Below are 23,019 nucleotides of genomic sequence, written 5' to 3' on the forward strand. Positions count from 1 at the left end.
ACTTGTATCAAATTGAAATACAAACCATTAAGGTTTCTCTTTTACCTGCAACATCATCGTTTTTTGCTGTGATATGTGCTGGTGTATAATATGTGTATGATGTATGTTGTGTACTATGCTAAGTGAAATTATAAGGGTCTATGTATGGTATCAGTTATTTGTTGTGTATGTGCTAATATGGTCTTAGGTGCTTTGACCACATGTGCTTTGACCACAGGTGCTTTGACCACATGTGCTTTGACCACAGGTGCTTTGACCACAGGTGCTTTGACCACAGGTGCTTTGACCACAGGTGCTTTGACCACAGGTGCTTTGACCACAGGTGCTTTGACCACAGGTGCTTTGACCACAGGTGCTTTGACCACAGGTGCTTTGACCATAGGGGCTTTACTCTAGTGCAGGGGTCTCCAAACTACGGCCCGCGGGCCGTATGCGACCCGCGAGGTCCTCTCATCCGGCCCGCGGAGATCTTTTTGTCCACGGAAAAAAACGTTTGTTGGTGATGGCTGAGGAACTTTACCCAGAAAAATCAAAGATATGCCAGGAAGAAACTGGCCCCCGAACTGAAATTTGATAGTTAATGCGGCCCTGGGACTGAAAAGTTTGGAGACCCCTGCTCTAGTGGCTTTGACCATAAGTGTTTGGATCACAGGGGCTTTGACCACAGCGGACATTAACTTTTGGGACTTTGACCATATGGGCTTTTCCCTAGTGACTTTGTCTATAGGGGCTTTGACCACAGTGGAGCTATGACCATAGGGCTTTGACCATAGAGGTTTTAGTCTAGTGGCTTTGACTATAGGGGATTTAACCACAGTGGGCTTTAACTTTAGGGGCTTTGGCCATATGGGCTATACAATAGTAGCTTTGACCATAAGTGTTTTGGCCATAGGGCTTTGACCATAGTGGAGCTATGACCATAGGGCTTTGATAATAGTGGAGCTATGATCATAGGGGCTTTGACCATAGGGGCTTTACCCTAGTGGCTTTGCCCAGAGTGAAGCTATGACCACGAAAACTATGACCTAGTGGCTTTGACTATAGGGGATTTGACCACATCGGGCTTTAACCATACATAGACATGTAAACTATTTCAGTTCTTTGCTTTGTCTGTCATGCGCTATTATGTATATCTAATTATGACGTCAATTATATACTGTGCTATGTGCTATATGCATATGTGTATATGTGCTCTATGGCTTTAAGATATAAAATTCCTCATTTCTCTACTTTCTACACACTCATCCATCCAGCAATGGTTCGTGCGAAAATACTCTCCTGTTAATGCTCAGGTTTTAATTTGAAAAAAATAACAAACAAATTGTGTTTGTATTTCAAACACTTTAAAAGCTTGGGCTTCTAGAATTCTCCGAAGATGAGACAAACATGTCTTTATCGCTAAACAAAAAATTTCACTTGACATTAATTGTCGTTAAAATAAATTCCTGAATATTTCCTTAAGAACAAATAACAATTAAATAAGCAAAATTAAACTAGGCAATACACACGCTTATGCAACTTCCTAAAACTATTCGATTGTCTCGCAGAATCATTCATAGAAATCAACTCGTTTAAAATATACGCGGCTCTATACTAAGCATAAGCATTTTTTAACTGGTAAATTAGAGTCATCTCAATAATCGAGTCTACATTGACCGAAAACTGACCTAGAGTGACCGCGGCCTTATATAAACTATATATATTTTAAACGTGTGAATAAAATCGACCTGTTGCAGATGTGACAAAAGTTGGTATCTGGTAAGAAGATAGCTCTGGTGCAGTGGGCACCTGAAAAAAATACCAGATTCCAAGCAATGTCATATTAAGTGGTTAAAAATTAAAACGATGTACTCTGTTATTATCTGGTTATAGTGTATATATTTTTTATTAAAATGATACAATTTTTTCGATTGTGTTTGTGGCCAGGGGAGTGGGGAGGGGAGATGCGAGCGTAGTGCGGGGGCGCCAGAAAAGATGCCTAATAAATTCTGCTAAGAACCGCTCCTTACTATATTCACTATTAAAGGGAAGCAACTGCGCCATGAATTTAAACTTTTAATTTTTATCCGTTCTTTGACAACACAGAAAATAAACAAAGAAACGATGGGATAAAAGAAACATTCCTTTAAAATTTATACTAAATTATGGTTTTTAACTAGGTATAAAAATTAATAAAAATTAACCATTTTTATTACTAAATTATACATATTTAAGGGGATATAACTGCTTCAGGAATTTATACTTTTAATTTAAAAATTATATTTAACATTGCTATACAAAAGTCAATTAGATTTTTTCTTTTTAAGCAAAAGGTTTATGCGAAAATTTAAAGAAAGAGAAAAACAAACGTTTTAATCTAAGACCTTAGATAATTAAATATATTAGATAAACTAATTAATTAAACTTCTACTATCTGAAATAAATATATAAGAAACTACAAAAAAAAAATGTTTATCTTTGATCATAGTTGGCTTGGCTATACAATTCTGAATTTTTAAAATCCCTGTTATGGTGTAATATATTTTTTTTTTCTTATTTTTTAAACTGTCTGAAGACAAATGAAATAGTGGTGTTGTGGCCTAAATCGATGTTACGTAATGTAACAGGGGTAGGAGTTGCTTAAAATGTATCTCCCCCTCCCTCCCCCCGTTGTGAATAAAGTTCATTTTACCAACGTCATTACCACAAATACCCAGTTAATTATTCACACCTCCCTGTACATAATCCCGACACAAAAACTGTAACCAGGGCAACGGTTATGGTAAGGGTAGAGGCAATGATAGGATATAATAAAGAATATAAATGTAATGAAGATTAAGGATAAACATATGGTTTTGGTTTTCCGCTTTTATTTTTGCTGTAGATATAGAGTATGCTGTACAGTAGTCTGTTACAGTTTCTTATATTTTTTTTATTGTGTTTGTTTTGTTTACATTAATTTGTGTAACACAAAAAAAAAAACAACAACTCGTGATATTGAGGTACGGCTGGTGATGTGTTGGTTATTTCTTCCAATCACTTACTGCTTCTGTTTTAAGCGTAGCATTATGTAATGTTCTTTAATATTGCTTAAAATATTTTGTAAGCAAACATACAAATGTGCTTTAACATTTAAATTTGGATTGGGCAGGGGTTGGCAACCTTTTGAGACGGAAGAGCCAAAAGTTACAATTTACAAAATTTACCAGTTTTTAAAGAGCCACATTTTTATTTCAATATTTTGGTATTTTATTAGGATTAGGTAAAGAAATTTGATTTGTCTTTTAAAATAAATAGCTTTAACTATGAAATTATATTTGTTCATTAAAAAATACACGTTTCGCCAGAATAATAAACTTAGTAATCAAATAATTTAACTATAAGACTACATCAATCCTCTTTAGAAGCTGTTAACTTTTCTTTGTTCTTTCTTTATCGACATGACCTGTTCATGATGTGTCTGCCATTAGCCAGGCAGGTCTCAACACGGCAAACTTCGACTAACTGGCTTGGATATTTGTATGACTGCCGTGTATCGGTCACTTCTTTCCTTTGGTTCTCACCAGGCTTATCTTCCACCCCACAAAACGGCTTTAGGGCTGCGCTTGGTGCCCAAGCGGCTGTCAGCTGTCCGCGTACACTCTACTACACCTGTTCTCACTGTTCTCTGATGAGTTTTTTTTATCCTGTTTAAAGTTGTGTTTCTTTACAGTATAATATTTTTTATCAGTTTTGAAAATGAAAATACATATCTATTAACATTTGTGCAAGGAGCCGACTTAAAAACAGCCGCATGCGGCTCGCGGGCCGCAGGTTGCCGACCCCTGGGATAGGGCTATATATGTCTGAAAGAACGCATAGTCAATAACGGCTAGTTTTTTGTGTGTATATATATATATATATATATATATATATATATATATATATATATATATATATATATATATATATATATATATAAGCTTACATATTTTACTGCCTAGGCAAAATGTTGTAAACGTTAGTTGAACTTACCACATTGATAGGTAAATATAAATGTTATCAATTACCTCCGTCTGCTCAGAAACTTTTTCATACAAAGAGTAACATACCCAAAAGTACAATGTAAGAACCACTGGACAGTGCAATACAGCAGAGCTAACCCGAGAAAAAATAAAGAGAGGAAAAAGAAAGGAAATCCGCGATGTTTATGCGTAGGTTGTGGTTCAGCTGAGAATTGAAATTCAATCTCTTCCCATTTAAACATCGGGTAAACACAATAATAGAAAGAAGAGCGTACACAATTCTTTACCCGGAGGGTATATATATATATATATATATATATATATATATATATATATATATATATATATATATATATATATATGTATATATGTATATATATATATATATATATATATATATATATATATATATATATATATATATATATATATATATATATATATATATATATATATATATGGATGGATATATATATATTGGGTGTATGTCTAGGTGGATACATAAACAAATACATAGGGGTCATAAATGACGTCACCTTTTAAAAACAATTTTACCTTACTTCTCCCCCATCGTCTCAATAGTCACAACAAGCTAGAACACCCTCTTTAAAATGACGTCACATCTAGAACCACCGAAAAATGTCTGTTTTAATTCTTTTTTAACATCAATTTCTCTCTAAAATATTGACCGAGTTAACTTAACATAGAGCATATTATCCTTTTCTATTATGATTTACAAAACAATTTTTTTAAAACGTGAAATAACCGCCAAAATACAGTTTTTAACATAATTTTTCTTAATTAATAAAAAAACTTCGACGTCATTCTATCGGACCACCCCCCCCCCACTCTGATGGCACTTCCTCATTAAAAGACGAACACCCCCCCCTCCCCTCCCCCTCCCCTCACCGTAGGAGTGTGGCGTCATTTAAGGACGACCACTTAGGTAAAAAGAAACACACCAGATTGAATTTGTATGAAAAACAACAGACGTAAACAATGCTTCTTATCATCGACTTCATATGCGTGTATGATTTAATCAGAACATACAAAAAACATATTCCCTCTCTCATGAAATGATTTTTGTCCTTTAACTCCTAGACATAGCAGTTTTATTTTTGACCGACGAGATTTGCCTTTTTTTTTTCAAAACCAGCCTTCGGGAGGAATTTCCCCTTAATGAATTTGATACGCCCGGGGGTAAACTAGGGTACTGGAACTAGGACGATGCTGCTGGTTAAATCAGATGCCCCCCCCCTCTACCAACACCCTCTACCGTCCCCCACCCTCCTGTCATCAGCATGGTTGTGTTATACTCTCATTCCCATCTTTCATTCATTGATGCTATTTATAGCCTTGTGTACGGGAATTCCAAAACTGATTTGAAGTTTGCTAAACTTCAATTCCTTAAATGGTTGCGAATATTATTGCGGTTAGCATAAACACTTTTCGTGAATAGTGTTTCTTTTAGGTTTATAATAATTATTTAATGAAATAGTTTGTGTTTATAAAATTAGCTAAATATTAATTAACCCGTATTTTTTCCTTTTATTTAAAAAAATCATCAAATTTTTTACTTGTTCAATATGGATACTCATTCTTATCTATCGAATGTCTTGAGTGATCCACTTATGCACATACATAACACAATCGGCTGTATAATGTAACCTGTTTAGATATACCCGAACATAATTTCCTGAGATCTTTCCACTTATGCACATGCAGATCACAATCGACGGTATAAAGTAATCAGTTAAGTTATACCCGAAAATAATTTCCTGGGATCTTTCCACTTATGCACATACCTAACACATTCGGTACAAAAAGTTAGAAACCCCAAAAGTTACATATGATAACCGGAGAGGCTCCTCCCCAGAATGAGAATATCTCCATAGGTTACGAACATCATCCAGAGGAGATGGGGACCTTGAAACTTTCCAGGGGGCGGACAAATTTCGGGGTGGGGGGTGGGGTGGGGGGAGATATAGTGGTGGAGGAGGCGAATTCAGGTTAAAGTGAATATATTTTCTATAAAAATTATACATTTTTTTCGATTGCGTTCGTGACTAGGGGAGGGGGGGGGGGGGGCAATGCGAGCGTAAAGGGCGGAAGCGGCCTAAACAGATGCCTAATAAACTCTGCTAAGAAACATTCCCTACACACTAACGCCTACATAGACAAAACACACATTCCTCGCTCAAGGCTTCCTTCTTAAACCGAGAACTTCCATATACAGGAGAGAGAAAACTCCCCACCCCCCTCCCCCTCAACCTGAGAACCTCCCACGTAAATCTTGTTTCCATTTTTTTCCCCCAACGAATATTATTTCATCATCTCCACCCACCCTTCTACCCCCCCCCCCCCCCAACCCCGACCCCCCAGACCCACCGGTATTATATTTCTCCTAGAAAACACCAGCCACTGCTCACTCGGGCCGTGTCAACACATCAATACATCGCCCTCTATCTATCTCTCTCTGGCTCCGAGTCACCGTCAACCGTCCTGTGCGACTTCAGCCGGTCACGTGATGAGGGTATTACGTGGGTGCCATGTGGGGGGAGAACACAGGATAGACAAAAGTGCCGGTAGACTCGGTCGGATTTAGTGTTCATCTCTATGGTGTAAAACTATAATACCGTGTTTTATTTTGTGTAGGCCACTCTGGGTATTTGTGCTGGGAACTTCAGACTGTGTATTTCATTGTTCGGGATTTCTCTTCGGATTATAGCTTACCTTTGGTTTGTTAGTGAATTATAGGACTTATTTAAGTATACATAAACAAACAACACACTCACATACACACACATACGCACTCTCTCTCTATCTATCACACACCACACTCACTCACACACACATACACATACACACACTCACACTCACACACACACACACACATATATATATATATATATATATATATATATATATATATATATATATATATATATATATATATACATATGTATATGAGTGTGTGTTTTGCTATGCATATACAAACAGGAATAATTCATCTGGACTATATATAATATATGCAGTGTCTTAAGAGTGATTTTTTAAAAAAAATGCCAAAATGATTGTTTCATGTTTAGAATAATCTTCGTGTAGTTTAAAATTACCATAACAACGCTTTGAATACAAACACCCAGCAATGCTCGGCAGGAAACCAACAATTCGTAAAGTTAGGCGTCGCTCCACGGGCGCCAAGCCCAGGAGGTGTTCCGCCCCCACCGTCATCGGCCAAACCTCCTCCCACGGCACCTCCGTCCAGCACGACATCGACAACCTCCGGCGGTTATGCCGGACGCCGCAGCCGACCGATCCGGCACCGTACCCCAGCACGCTCTATCACAACGTCAGATCCGGGAATTCGGCCGTGGTCGGCGGCTCGGAGGAAAAACTCGGAACTTTACCTTTTTCCAATTCTTTACAGGGGTCGTCAAACCACTGGGGCGAGGCCGGGAACCTCCCCGGGCGTCAGGTCAACAACAACGGGTACGTCTTCTCCCTGGCTATCCAGTCCCCACGGGTCCATCTTGAGGGAGGGGTGGACAACTGTCTTCGGAAGCCGCCTTCACCAACTGTCTTCACTAAGGTAAGACAACTGCATGTTTTTTCTGTTGTCTCCTAATTTCTTCACACGACACAATACCCCATTGTTATTAATTAATCAAGTTACACATAAGATTTAAAAAAATTAACAGTAATTATATGAAATGAGTTAATTGTATATAAGGATAAAATTACATTAAAAATACACTTTGAATATTATATAAGGATAATATATATTAATTAATCAATTTATACATTAGATTAAAAATGAACAGTAATTAGGTCTATAGAAAATGAGTTTAATTTTAAATATGGATTAAATTTAATTAAATTAAAATACACTTTGAATCTTATAGACCAGGGGTCTCCAAACTACGGCCCGCGGGCCAGATGCGGCCCGCGAGGTCCTCTCATCCGGCCCGCGCAATAAATGTTTGTTAGAGGTGGCTGAGAAACTATGCCCAGAAAATTCAAAACAATTTGAAAATGTAGCTTTGGGTGCAAATACCATTGCCCGCCATGTTGCAGACATCGGTGAAAACATTGTGACTCAAATAGCGAAAATGCAAGCAAGTTTGGCAATTTTTTAATGGTAATGGATCAGTTGCTGGACAGCTGTTTCACATCTCAACTGCTTATGTTCATTAGAGGTGTGGATGAAGACATAAACATGACACAAGAGCTGGCTTCCCTACTCCCTACATAGAATGTATGGCACTGTTACCGGAGAGAATATAGATAGTTCAAAGACATGTTAAAAAATAGAAACACAGAATCCATATTTCACAGCAGTAAGATGGTTAATTTGCAAGATATATTTCTGAGCAGAGTATTTAAGTTAAGAAAGTTATGTTGACTTCCTTGAAAGTAAAGGCAAGCCACAAGCTGATGTACTTACTGTCTGATAAAGAGTGGGTATAGAAATTGGCCTTTGCTGCAGACATAACTAGTCATTTAAATTTTCTGAATCTAAAACGGCAATAGAGTGAAATCTAGTTTCTGATCTATACACCCATCTAAAGGCCTTCAGATTCAAACTTGTCATGTTTTTGGAACAAGTACAAGCCAACAACTTACGCACTCTCAGTAGTGCAAGGTCTTTAGGCTGAAGCAACCACTGAGTTCCCCTCGTCATTTGCATACAAGATCATCAAAGACTTCAAGCTGCAGTTTCAGTAGCGGTTTTTTGACTTGGATTCAAAGGCAGAAAAAAGTGAAACTGTTTCAGAACCCATTTGAAGCAAATGTGGCCAGTTGCAAAGGTGAACTGCAGCTGGAGGTCATTAGAGACACGTTCAAAGAAGGGCGGGTGGGTTTTAATTAGTTTTTACAAAAGGAAGATTTTCCTAATATTAAAACTTTTGCATCAAAGTACCTTTCAAATTTTGGAACAAGATACCTGTGTAAACAAATATTTTCAAGATTGAAATACGTGAAGAACATTTTGAGAGCAAACTTGGACCTCGAGTGTGATTTTGGCCACCGACAGTGTTTCTTTCAGACTTTTTCCTCCGGGGGAGGGGGAGACGATACTTGAAATTTGTATATATTCCTATATAAATTATATTTCGTTAAGGGGGGGGGGGGACGGTACACGTTCTAAAGGGAGGGGGGGGGGCGCTGCCACCCCGAAGAGATGTCTTGAAGAAACTCTGGCCCCCGAACTGATATTTGATATTAATGCGGCCCTCGGGCTGAAAAGTTTGGAGACCCCTGTTATAGACCTATAAGGATGATATAATTGGTTTACATATTTTATAAAGTACGAAGGCATGGGATAACAATTAGATGGGGAATAAACAAAGTCTGCTTAGAAACAACTGGTGAATGATAAGGGTAAAGGTGGCATCATTACTTGTTAGTTTGGAGGGGGACGGTCAGTTGGTTGACCACTGGTTAGTTTGGGCTGTCAGTCGCTTGACCACTTGTTAATGTAAGAGGGGGGGGGGGGGGGTGACTGTAAATCTCGTGAACATTCGTTAGTCTAAGAAAGGGAGACTATCAGACAAGTGAGCATTTGTCATTGTGGGAAGGGGGGGAGGTGACCAGTAAAGGGAGATTATCAGTCACATTATTTAGAGTTATTGGCGCTACCTATTGCGTGAAAACCTGTTAGTAGGGGGAGTGATGGAGTAGAGGGACAGTAATAACATTAGCGAAGGGAGTTGGATTAATAAAGGGGAGGGGGGGGGGGTCGATATCACTACTTATGACTACTTGTAAGATATCGAAGTGGAGGGGATGTGGGGGGGGGGGGGGCTTTATCTACAGTAAATAATCACTTTCTCAATATTTTTCAACATTAATTTTATCATTTCAGATATACTATCTGTCAATAATTAAGCATTAACAAAAAAAAAAACAGCATACGATCTAAATGTTTTAGTATATACAAAAATATATACAAAAATACACCAACATCTTATAGCAAAATATACACGGGCAAAAACACAAACCATGGAAATATATTATTAAGTATTCTATGTGTTGTGTTCGTTGTTGTAATGCGTGTTCAGTGTTTAAATAAACACATCTGGTTCTGACAGTATTTGAAGAAGTGGCTAGGACAGCCACTCTCCCGCCAATCGATCCACGTCTGTGGTGTTGTGTGTGTGTGTTGAGGGGGGGGGGGGGTTCCATTGTTTGAAACACCCTCAAGCTACTTTCGTTTTGAGTGAATCAAAGGACGGAAACTCTCGCTGTCTGTGTTGATACTATGCACAGATAACGTCAGCCTGTTTTTTGTTTTATTTTCATAAATAATTAACTCATTGATGTTAAAATAGCATGTCTGTTTGCACTAGAAAATATTACGCTTTGTTCGTGCAATTGTAAAGTAAATAAAAAATATTTAAAAAGTACCATTATGACAAGTAGAAACAACTCCTGCACACTGTATTCAACAAACGTAATTTTAATTGTTGCCTCCCTTTGTGCGGCATTTTATTGTTCTCAAATGATAACCCGCTGGTTCTAGGAAGGGCTACATACAAACGTATTATTTGCCATTATTTATGTTATACAATTGTTATTACGCTTATAATAAAGCACACTCATAAGGCACACTCACAAACACAGAAATAAAAGAAATAAAATTAAAATTTAGTGTCTTTCTTAAATTTTTTTTTTATGCTTTCTAGTTAGTTAGTTGTGGGGAAGTGTGGTCAAATGGTAAAGCATACGACTTCTAACAAGAAGTCACGAGTTTGAATCTGGGCTAAAGTCCACAGAAAGTCCCTGAGTCTATCCAGCTGACATGAGTACCTGACCCACATTAGGGAAAGTAAAAGCGGCTGGACACAGACATTTTAAATATAAAATGGAATGCATCGATACATTAAAACACCCAGTTAACCAGTAAAACGCATATACATTAAATAACACTATGAAATAAGCCAATACAGGAAATTGGTATAGCGTGTGGGAAAGTGGGTTTAACAACAGCGAATAAAGTGTTAAAAAAATAATCTTTGATCTTTGGTAAGTCAGATCTTCTCATGTGTGGGTATACAATATATCATGGGTAAGTAACTGTCATGATTGCTAGTCATGCTAGGATGATTTGTAACGTTAGTCAGGGTATTACGTGGTATCGTAATTCATAAGACTTTGTTCTGAAGCTGATTTTGAGTTGTAGTTAAGGAAGATTTGAGAAGTATGAATTGGGAAGTTTCGTATTTTCACTGTTGTCTATGTATCTATTAGACCATGTTATGTGTGAATTTGTGAGACCATGCTTTGGGTAAATATGTGTGACCCTAGACTGTGTAAATCTGTGAGACCATGTTTTATGTAAATCTGTAAAACTATGTTATGTGTAAATATGTGAAACCCTAGATTGTGTAAAGCTGTGAGACCATGTTTTGGTAAATCTGTGAGACCATTTATTATGTAAATCTGTGACCATGATTTGCGTAAATCTGCGAGACCCTAGATTGTGTAAATCTGCGAGACCCTAGATTGTGTAAATCTGCGAGACCCTAGATTGTGTAAATCTGCGAGACCCTAGATTGTGTAAATCTGCGAGACCCTAGATTGTGTAAATCTGCGAGACCCTAGATTGTGTAAATCTGTGGGACCATGATTTGGGAAAATCTGTGAGACTATGTTTAGGGATGTATATAAAACCATGACTCTAAAATAAAAAGACTGTAAAGCATTTACTCTATGTGGCTGCATAAATCTTGCCATAAATAAATCCCTTCCATAACGATGTGCGACGGAAAGACGTAAACACGCTAAGCGAAAACAACACGAGACTTCCCTTTGTTTTTACGTACCTAATCACTTCCCCGACCGGGAATGGAAAAAAAAATCAAAGATAACTTCTGAATCTGACCGCCCCAGGCGAACCTATCTGCAGCAGACGTCACTCCACGCGCAAGTGCCGGTAACCCAATTTTGACGCGAGAGTTCTGTGAGCGAGTGGGACAAATCAAGAGAGTAGGAAGAAAAAGGTTTTTGAATTTAGGGGGAAGGAAGTAGGATAAAGGGGAGGTAACAGGGGAGGTTGGGTTGTGAATGGATGGGAAGTTGGTTGGGAAGTGTAAGCAACACACCTGACATAACACCATCCGTTGGGAAGGTTTTGAAAGTTACATGACAGGACAGAGGGGTTGCAAGGGGAGGGGGGGGGGGGGGCGGGGGTGCGGACCGGGTGACACCAATTGGGGGGGGGGGTTGACACCAAAGCAAAAATCAGCAAAATATATTGTGAAAAATGATACTTCCATTTAATTAAGTGGTTAATTCGAGTGTTAAATAGTCTTTTAAGAGATGCAAATCGAAAGTTTGAGGGTGGGGGTGCAAATCGAAAGTTTGAGGGTGGGGGTGCAAATCGAAAATTGAATGTTTGTCCCCGGGAAGGGTCGCTACGCCTCTGGGGGGTGACACCATTTAGTGCCGCACCGGGTGACACCCGTCCTCGCTACGCCACTGTGACAGTAACATTTTTATTCTTTTCATTTGAAAATATCTTTTCTTTTCAACGCAATAGATATAATCCTACGATATCCTTTCGTAAAACTTTGATTGGTTTTTTTTTTTCAATTGACATTTAGAACCGTTATAAAGTATATGATTTAGTCTAAATTTTTGTTACCTCCCGATGTTTTTATTGGACATAGTGATGATTTCCTTCTTTTATTTCTTAACCAAATGCAAAGAGATGCAAAAATAGCCACACCATTTTGTAAGAAAACAGATCCATTCCTAGATATTTGAATTGCTAGTGTGTTTTCAGCGTAGGCCTAATGGATGCATCTCTATAGAAATAAACTTTTTTTTAAACACGTACCATTTTCATACCGCCTTAAGAATATAATAATATCAAACCAATGTTAAGTCCCTGCATGCATATATTAGACTCAAAGGAAACGCCCCTTGCATGTTTACTTTAGACAAGTTAAAAGACACGCCCCTTGCATTTCTCCATTACAAATCATGAAAGACACTCCCTTGCATAGATCCATTAGACAAGTTGAAAGACACGCCTTTTTCATAGATCCATTAAACAAGATCAACGACACGCCCCTTACATGCCCCCATTAGACAAAATAAAAGACACGCCCCTTGCATGCCCCCATTAGACAAGATAAAAGATACGCCCCGTGCATGCCCCCATTAGACAAGATGAAAGACACGCCCCTTGTATGTCTCCATTAGACCAGATGAAAGACAGGTCTTGCACACATCCATTAGACAAGATGAAAGACACGCCCCTTGCATGCCACATTTAGACAAAATAAAAGATACGCCCCTTGCAGGCCACCATTACTTAAGATCTAAGACACGCCCCTGCATGCACGTACACAGTGTGAAAGATACGCCCCTTGTGGACGTGAGGATTAGCCCAGAGAATGAGGCTAAAAGCTTGTTTAGCGGGGACGATATTGAATCTAGCTGAAAGTTCTGGTGACGTAGTTGGTGATGTGTGGAGTGTGGGCGTGACATGTTTTATATTCGCTCAAATGTCTTGGGTGAGTAAAACGGTGTGACCGGAAAGATGCGCAAAGGAAATATGCGCAACGGCAAACTGCGCACAAAAAATAAATTGAGCAAGGACTTTTTTGTTTTCTTAAATCGAGACTTTATTTAGAGACATTGACAAAGAGTTACAACACGTACATAAAAACATAATAAACTTTCCATGAAATATGACAAAAGTTAAGTGTATTAGTATAATTAGTTTGTATTTGCGCATTTTTCCTTTTACGCAATTTTCCGTTGCGCAGTTTTCCGATTGCGCATTTCTCCGAGAACTAAAAAAGTAAATGATGTTATAAAGGTACATGGTACCAGCATTTCTACCTTTTATACAAGTTTTCCTTCTCTTAGATAGCGGTAGTCAACGGAAAGACTGATCTGGAAACACATATTTTGAACAACAAAATCAAAGATTACCTCATCAAGACAACAGATTATCTCATTAAATGTAAGGTATATCTGATCAAGTCAAAAAATTGTGTCATCGCTTTTAAGGATTATATCATCGGGTCAAAAAATTATGTCATCAAGTCAAGAGATTATCTCATCAAGTCAAGAGATTATCTCATCAAGTCTAAAAATTATCTCATCATATCAAGCAATTATCTCATTATGTAAAAAAATAAAGTCAAAAATGTATCTTATCAAGTCAAGATATTATCTCATTAAGTCAAGAGATTATCCCCTTTATATCGCGAATCCAATTTTAGAAGATTAGTTTTATGATTACGAAATAACAACTCCCACCTGCTATTCCCACACACCACCCACAACATCCCTAAACAAGCACCAGCACTGATGAAGGCTTAATTAATTCCGCGGCCAGCAATTATGTTCTGTAATTAGAAAAAAAAAAACCCTGAAATAATTGAGTTTGGAATAGCAATTGTTAATCTGTGCGGAAAATGTGAAGTTCTGTTAATTTCATTTTTACCTGATCTGGAAAGTTAGGAGATGATTGACACACAGATACTCCGCCTTTAGACAAACAACAGAAGCAGATACAGATATCAAGATACGAGTTGAACTAAATTCATAGGGGGCCATCCATAAATTACGTCACGCTTTTTTGGACGATTTTTACCCCCCCCCCCCTTAAAATGACGTCACACCTCAACCCACAACCCCCCTCAAAATTGCAGTTGAATTTTTTTAAAACATCGATATTTTTATAAAATCTTGTTTAAACTATTACAATTTATAAAAACAGTTATCTAAAACGCGAAATAACGTCTAAAATTCGTTTTCTAACATTGCTTTTTTATAATGCAAAAGTGTGACGTCTCAACACCTGAACCCCCCCCCCCCTACCCTCCCCTCATCACACATCGTCACAAAATTACGGACCCCCCCTACGAGTGTGACGTCATTTATGGATGACCCCCTAGAACCATTTGAGGTATTCCTTGATTGGATGGGATACGTAATGAATCTCATCTAATTAACCAAAACTCTAAAAGTAATGTCTCAAGGATATCTTGCGAGGTCCTTGAATTGGTACCATTAGCAGCGGCAGTAAATCCGTATCGGAATGTCTTAAGCTAGAGTTCAAGCCGTTACAGTTACGTCAGTGCAGTGGTCGATAGGCCAGGCCATTTGGATGGTTGTGCTTATTTCAGCGAACGATAATGGAGATACGCAACGTGCTTAGTTCCTCCAACATTCGATAGGCAAGTCCATTAAAATAATAGTGCTTATTTCGGCGAACGATAGAGGAAATACGCAATATGCCTAGTTCTTCTAACATTCTGTCGAGTATATATATATATATATATATATATATATATATATATATATATATATATATATATATTTCTCCAGGTTTAGATGAAACAAGCATATTGTTTATTTCTAACACAGGATATAAGAGGATATAAGCACCTTTCGTACTTCCTGTACAGTATGACGGTCATGTCTTGGGGAAAACAAAACACACTTCTATATAAACTGTAGATCTATACGTCAAAAGATACTTATTTCATTATTTCAATTACAATTCTTTATAGTTGTATTGAAAAAACATTACTATTATTTTCTTAGACTATCCTTAGCCCTAACCCCTGACCCTAACCCTAAATAAGATATAAAGAGTAAAAATTCCTATTGCTTTAATACTCTTATATTTAAGACACTTTTCCCAAAAGTGTAGCAATTCGCAAGGTATTTTGAAAAACAATTGTGGTAACAACTTTCAAGGCAGTAATTACACAATTTTTTCTGTTTAGCTCTATAAAAGACACTTATCTTGAGATACCACAATTAGTAACACCATCTTGAGATACCATCAAATACACCCATCTTGAGATACCATCAAATACACCCATCTTGAGATACCATCAAATACACCCATCTTGAGATAACATCCAATACACCCATCTTGAGATACCATCAAATACACCCATCTTGAGATACCATCCAATACACCCATCTTGAGATACCATCCAATACACCCATCTTGAGATACCATCCAATACACCCATCTTGAGATACCATCAAATACACCCATCTTGAGATACCATCCAATACACCCATCTTGAGATACCATCCAATACACCCATCTTGAGATACCATCCAATACACCCATCTTGAGATACCATCCAATACACCCATCTTGAGATACCATCCAATACACCCATCTTGAGATACCATCCAATACACCCATCTTGAGATACCATCAAATACACCCATTTTGAGATACCATCAAACACACCCATCTTGGGATACCATAAAATACACCCATCTTGAGATACCATCCACTACACTCATCTTGATATACCATCAAATACATCCATTATGAGATACCATCCAATACACCCATCTTGAGATACCATCCAATACACCCATTTTGAGATACCATCAAACACACCCATCTTGGGATACCATCAAATACACCCATCTTGAGATACCATCCAATACACTTAACTTGAGATACCATCCAATACACCCATCTTGAGATACCATTCAATACACCCATCTTGAGATACCATCCAATACACTTAACTTGAGATACCATCCAATACACCCATCTTGAGATACCATTCAATACACCCATCTTGAGATACCATCCAATACACTTAACTTGAGATACCATCCAATACACCCATCTTGAGATACCATTCAATACACCCATCTTGAGATACCATCCAATACACTTAACTTGAGATACCATCCAATACACTTAACTTGAGATACCATCCAATACACCCATCTTGAGATACCATCCAATACACCCATCTTGAGATACCATCCAATACACCCATCTTGAGATACCATCCAATACACCCATCTTGAAATACCATGCAAACACCTATCTTGATACCACAATTATTACCATAATCAAAAACAGACATTTTGAGACTATAAAATACACCCATCTTCAGATACCATCCAATACATCCATCTTTAGATACCATCACAGAATTCATCCTGCAGTATCACAATTAGCGACTTATTTCAAGACCCTCATCACAATGTGTACCAGTCTCCAGCATTGCTTAAGGACAATCACCGTTTTTAAAAAAAATCCTAAATGTGTGCAACCAATTTGCCAATTGCTTTAATGAGCTATCCACTTGCTCGGCCACGCCCCATCGTGTGGTGGACCCACACATCAAGGGCTTGTGTGAGTGAATGACGCCATCTCCTAATGAAAAAAAAAAATAAAGATTCCATTTTCAATTTTTAAAGTGTGAAAACCCCTGAAAACGTGGAAACATCTTGATTACATTTTTCATGACTGCAATTTCGTGCGACGCCGTCTTGATTTCAGTGCTGCGCGAGGAATTAGAAAGATCGACGTGTGTTTGCGTGTTCGTTGATCTGCCACTGCTCGAAGTGTATTGCTTTTATTTGATTTAACACCCACATGATCAACTTAACAAATGAGATGCCGATGTATTTCTTTGTATTTTTAGCGCAATTTCCTTACAGAAATTGCGATTATTAACTCGTCATTTCTGGATGGATGGATGGATGGATGGATGTGTGTCCGCAATGGATGGATGTGTGTCCGCAGCTTTAAGTCGTATCTCCTCCTCAACGAAGCAATATCGAGGACTAGTTCCAAAAGCAAATATGTTAAGCAAGTTCCGAGGATGATTGTGGGCCAAAAAAATTCCCGGAATTCCTTCCTGGATTTCCCACATAAGCCAAAAAAACCTCGGAAAAAATGCAGTTTTTGGCTCATATCTCGGCAACCAGACCACTTAGCGACTTGAAACATTTACCAATCGATTTCTGCTATAATTTAGAACAATATTGCCGAAGAAAGTTTTCAAAAATATCCTTTCGTTCGGTCACAAAAAAATATTTACTACTTTTTTAAACTGAGCATCGTGTAGGCTTAGGATGATATTTACTACTTTTTTTTTTTAAACTGAGCATCGTTTAGGACTACTCGTTAAAATAAAACTATTTCCGTTGATATAGGTTAATATAGTTGTGTTTTATTTTAGCGCAAAAAAATATCCTTTCGTTCGGTCACAAAAAATTAAAAATTGTTATGGATAACATAAGGAAATTGCGCTTAAATTGTCACTAGACTTTTTATTAACTTGTTTTTATAACACAACATAAATCAACACAGATTATACTGTTTTATTAGCGCTATCGGCGTGGTCGGGTCGGTTAAGCTCATGGTTTCTGAACCTATGAGTCCCGAGTTCGAACCCCCGTGCAGATAAGGCTCTGTAGCTGGGAACAGATACTCATCTAGGAAAGACAAATTACTCCCAAATCAAACAACTGCTGCCTTGTAGTTTGTTCTTGATTGGACAAAGGCTATGGAAGCAGATCCAAAAAAGAAAAGAGTCAACGGCATTTATCAAATATGGCGCATAACAAGTTATGCGGTACTTAATTTAGAATTAAGAATGCAAAAGAAAAAAAAATATGTATTGCTTCGTTTGTTTCAATACCCATAAACATATCAAGAATTAGGTTATCGAGGTATTTTTCGTTTTTTTTTAATAATACCAAAATCTAAAAGTTGCTGCCTTGCAGATTGTTCTTGGTTGGACAAAGGCTATGGAAGCAAACTAAAGCAGGCTGAAATAAGTTACGAGTCATATGGCGTATAACATGTTCACACGTAATATAAGATTGTGTTGGAGCATTCAATATTACACAATAACATATAACAAGATATATTAACGTTTTGTAACCGACAAACATCCCAAGATTTCAATTCAAGCTTTAAGCACGCTTGTCCCTATCCTAAGGGAGGTAATGCTTTGAAACGTGTCAGCATCCACGACAAGGCAAATGATTTGTCAGATTACGAGGGACCTAATTGGACATTAATTAACGAGGCTTGTCATCACCCTGAAGCCAGCCCTGGCATGCCGTGTGCGGATAATGACAAGATTTTTGGTGCGATGGTTTTTCTGCACGCCTTCTCGTGTTCATGCGCAATTGTTCATTAGTCAAACTCGACTTCAACAGTTTCATTTGTTCATCTGTTTCATCTGTTTTCAGTGTTTCTTCCTTCAGTCTTTTTTCTCTGGGGGGTGGGGGGGGGGGGGGAAGGGGGGCGCACTTGAAACTGTCGGGGTAGGTTGGGGGAGGGTAATTTTTCTGGGGATATGGCGGGTAAAAGTATATATTATCTATATAAATTCGATTTCATTCCGGTGGAAAGGGGGGGGGGGGGGGTAAAGTGCTACGCTCTGCTTCTACCCCCCTCTCCGAAGAGATGCCTGAAAGAAACACTGGTCGTGTTCATATTATTTATCTCTTACTTGTTAACCAACATCATACGACACTATATAACAATATGTTAAAATCACCACACCTAATATTTTGTAATAAATCCAGTCACTACCAGATCCCTTACACATTTAGAACAATAAGTAACATACTTTTTTTTAAACATCTTGATTAAATAACTGTGGCTAGTTATCTTCTAACTATGAATTTTTGAAAATTTTCATACCTACTTTTCCGTCAAGTATTTTAAAAATGAAATGTTTAACTGGAAAGAAATAAATGAAATTTTACAAAGAAATTGAGTTACCTGTTACATTATTGAGTAACATTTAAAAGAAAATATTCTTGCTCTATAGTCTATTCCATCCTCAATCCCATAAAAAATAACAGAGTGAAAGTCTCGAGTTTGAATCAGAGGTTTGAACCTGTAGAACGTCCTTGATTCCACCCAACTCTAATGAGTTAGGGAAAGTAAAGAAGGCTGGGCATACATTCTACCACAGTATTTCTTCATATGCCGATGTCACATAAACAGGTTAACTCTACTTCACCTGACCCGTGAGCCGACAGGTTCGGAATGGAACTTTATCCACTTGACTTTTAAAGAACGATGTTTGGTTAAATGACAATAAAACAATACACCTACTTTCAAAATATTAAATGTACCAATGCACATTGCAACCAGTTTTAATCACACAGAGATTTGTATGTTACTTTAGTACGGAAAGCCCTCCCCCCCCCCCCAAGGCTAAGATGCACGTACAAGTTTGATTCACTGAAAAAAAAAAATCCATACAAGATTTAAACTTGACATATACGACTGGAGCAGTGTTTAAGATGGGATTCCCGATTCTAAAAATAGGGTCTTAACGCGGTATAGACATCTGCGAGCTAATGTAAAAAAAAAAGAAAAAAAAAGATAGGAAAAAAGCAGAATGGAAGAAAGAAAGATAATCCTCATGAACGATTTTCAATGGTAGTAAAAAGTACCAAAGTGGAACCCTCTGAAAAGATAAGGCTCTTAAAGGGTTGGGTTACAACCCTGGGCGACATGTTCTTCCCAGTTTTTTTTTCTTCTACTGGCGTCTGCTCTTATTCATGGACTTGCCCAGATTAGGTAACAGTACTGAGACGATCTGATTAAAATTGTCAAATGTATTAAACGCGAGGCGTAGAGTGTAAAATGGATTGTCGCTTGAGGAATCTAAAGAATTACGCACAAATAAAGTCAGCGTTATGTATCGATATTATAAAACAATTAGGATATAATATAGTCATCGATATTGACACTATATATATATATATATATATATATATATATATATATATATATATATATATATATATATATATATATATATATATATATATATACACATATATATATATATACATATATATATATACATAGATATATACATACACTCACATATATACATGCATACATTCATACATTATGCACTGTATATATATATATATATATATATATATATATATATATATATATATATATATATATATATATATATATATATATATATGTGTGTGTGTGTGTATATATATATATATATACATATACATATATATATATATATATATATATATATATATATATATATATATATATATATATATATATATATATATATACTTTTAATTATATTGATTTACGTTAAGATCCTATGGAACCTAATGGTTTATAGGGTGCGTGAAGTAGAGTTCACCTGTTTGTTACCTTGATATATGTGGTCAGCACTATGCCCAGCCGCCTTTACATTCCCTAAGGCAAGTCAGGTACTCGAACGCGAGACTTTCCCGTTAGCAGTCTTCTGCTCTACTTTTGACCACGCTGTGTCATAACTGTATGTGTATTTGTATATATGTATTTATTTTCCATTCATTTCAATATGTGAGTATATGTCTATACCCATGTATTATTTTGGTTACACAATACCTGACCCACTTGTTACTGACCTTGCGTGACTAACCCATCTTCCCAATGCACTCTGGGACGGCCGGAGTAACTGTCACGTGATGACCGTTTAAGATTTCTGGACCAAGTTTTTAAAAGGACGAAAAGTGGATGAGTTTGTTAAACAAACGAAAAAAAAAACCAAATGACGTGTCTTATTATCAGGAACTGGCCAGCGATTTGGTGGGCATAGAAATCTCCAGATCATGTGAGAAAACAGAAGTGTTTCTTTCTAACTTTCTCCGGAAGAGTGGGGGTGGGGGGTGGGGGGGGGGAATGCAACTTGAAACTTAAATTTCCGGGGCGGGTTGGGGATGGAATACGCTGGTTAATGTATATATTTTCTATATAAATTATGTTTTGTTATATTTTGTAAAGTGGGGATAGAGGTGAACGTGCTTTAGAAGGCAGCCCTCCCCCCCCCCCCCCACACACACACTTCCCGAAGAGATGCCTGAAGGAAACAGTAGTGAAGATGTTGAACATATTTTTTAATATGCTCGTTGGCTGGGATGGAACCCTAGGGAGATAGTAAATGGGCACATTTATAGTAAGAGTGGGTATCGCTTTCACTGAACACAAAAACACACTTAAACATAGAAATACACACACATAAACACTCAGAAACACATTAAGTCAGAAAATCATAAAATGCGACAAACACACACTCAAACAAAAGACTAGATAAACAAAGACGCATACAAGCACACACACAGACATGCAAAAACACACACACAAAGATATACGCAAACACAAATACACGATCTAACAAGCACATCCTCAAACACCAACAGATAGGCACAAACACAACTACAAACACACACAAACAACACACTCACAACCACGCGTACACAAACAGACAGATACACCGTAACGCGCACATAAACAGGCAGACAAGCGGATGTTTTGTGTCTGATGATATGAGACGGTAACGTAAACAAACTTTTGAGGATATTGAAATAGCAACTACTTCCTTTAAAATAGTCACAACTACATGCATATTGCTATCATGTGTTTGAATGACAACATTTTTCAACAGTCCTCTCTAGTTAAAAAAAAAAACCCTGTAATTTCGATTTTCAAAATGCATGTTCTAAGTAAGAAATTTTATGAGAATAATTTTTGGTGACTGCGTTTTGATTAAAGAGAAATAAAGGAAAAAATGACTTTATTGTTAAACACTTATTCTGGAAAAATATTTCTGAAAGTAAAGAGTCACGTAACTATTGTGGCACCAGTACTAAGCCTTTGTGCTAAAGGTATTCGGTTTGAGAAAGTCTGGGATTCAATTAGAGGATGATTTTAGATAGATAGCAAGAAGCTCATTAAATGGGGCTGTTCGGCTTCTTTGGCCACCTTCGTGACGTGGGTGGTTATTTTTAGACCGACTTTCGTTCCATTAGTTGGACAGTGACGATTTTTTTTTTTTTTTGTATTTGATGAGGCTTATTCTACAAGAGGTAACTTGCTTTGCGGACCCCAAAAAAAAAAAAACGTTTTTTATTTCCAAACTAGATACAATATATAACTAAATATACAAAAGAATATTCTTCTCTTATATTCAATGCTTCGCGCAGACCATTTTCTGCGTTCAAAGGGGAGGGGGAGGCTTGAAACTTTCTTGTGTGTCTGGGTGGGGGGGGGGGGGGGGAGGGGGTTGGGTGGGCATTAATCGAAGCATATATTTTATAAATACAATATATTTTATTTCTTTCGGAGGAGGGTGGTAGACGCAGAAAGATGCCTGAAAGAAACTCAGCTTTCGTGGTGAGATTTCTATTCATGTAAAAATGTTGGTTCAAATAGTATTACTTCCGATGGATT

This window comes from Physella acuta, unplaced genomic scaffold, assembly GCF_028476545.2.
Source record: "Physella acuta isolate Inbredline_101_S28 unplaced genomic scaffold, ASM2847654v3 ptg000289l, whole genome shotgun sequence".
Classification (NCBI taxonomy): domain Eukaryota; kingdom Metazoa; phylum Mollusca; class Gastropoda; family Physidae; genus Physella; species Physella acuta.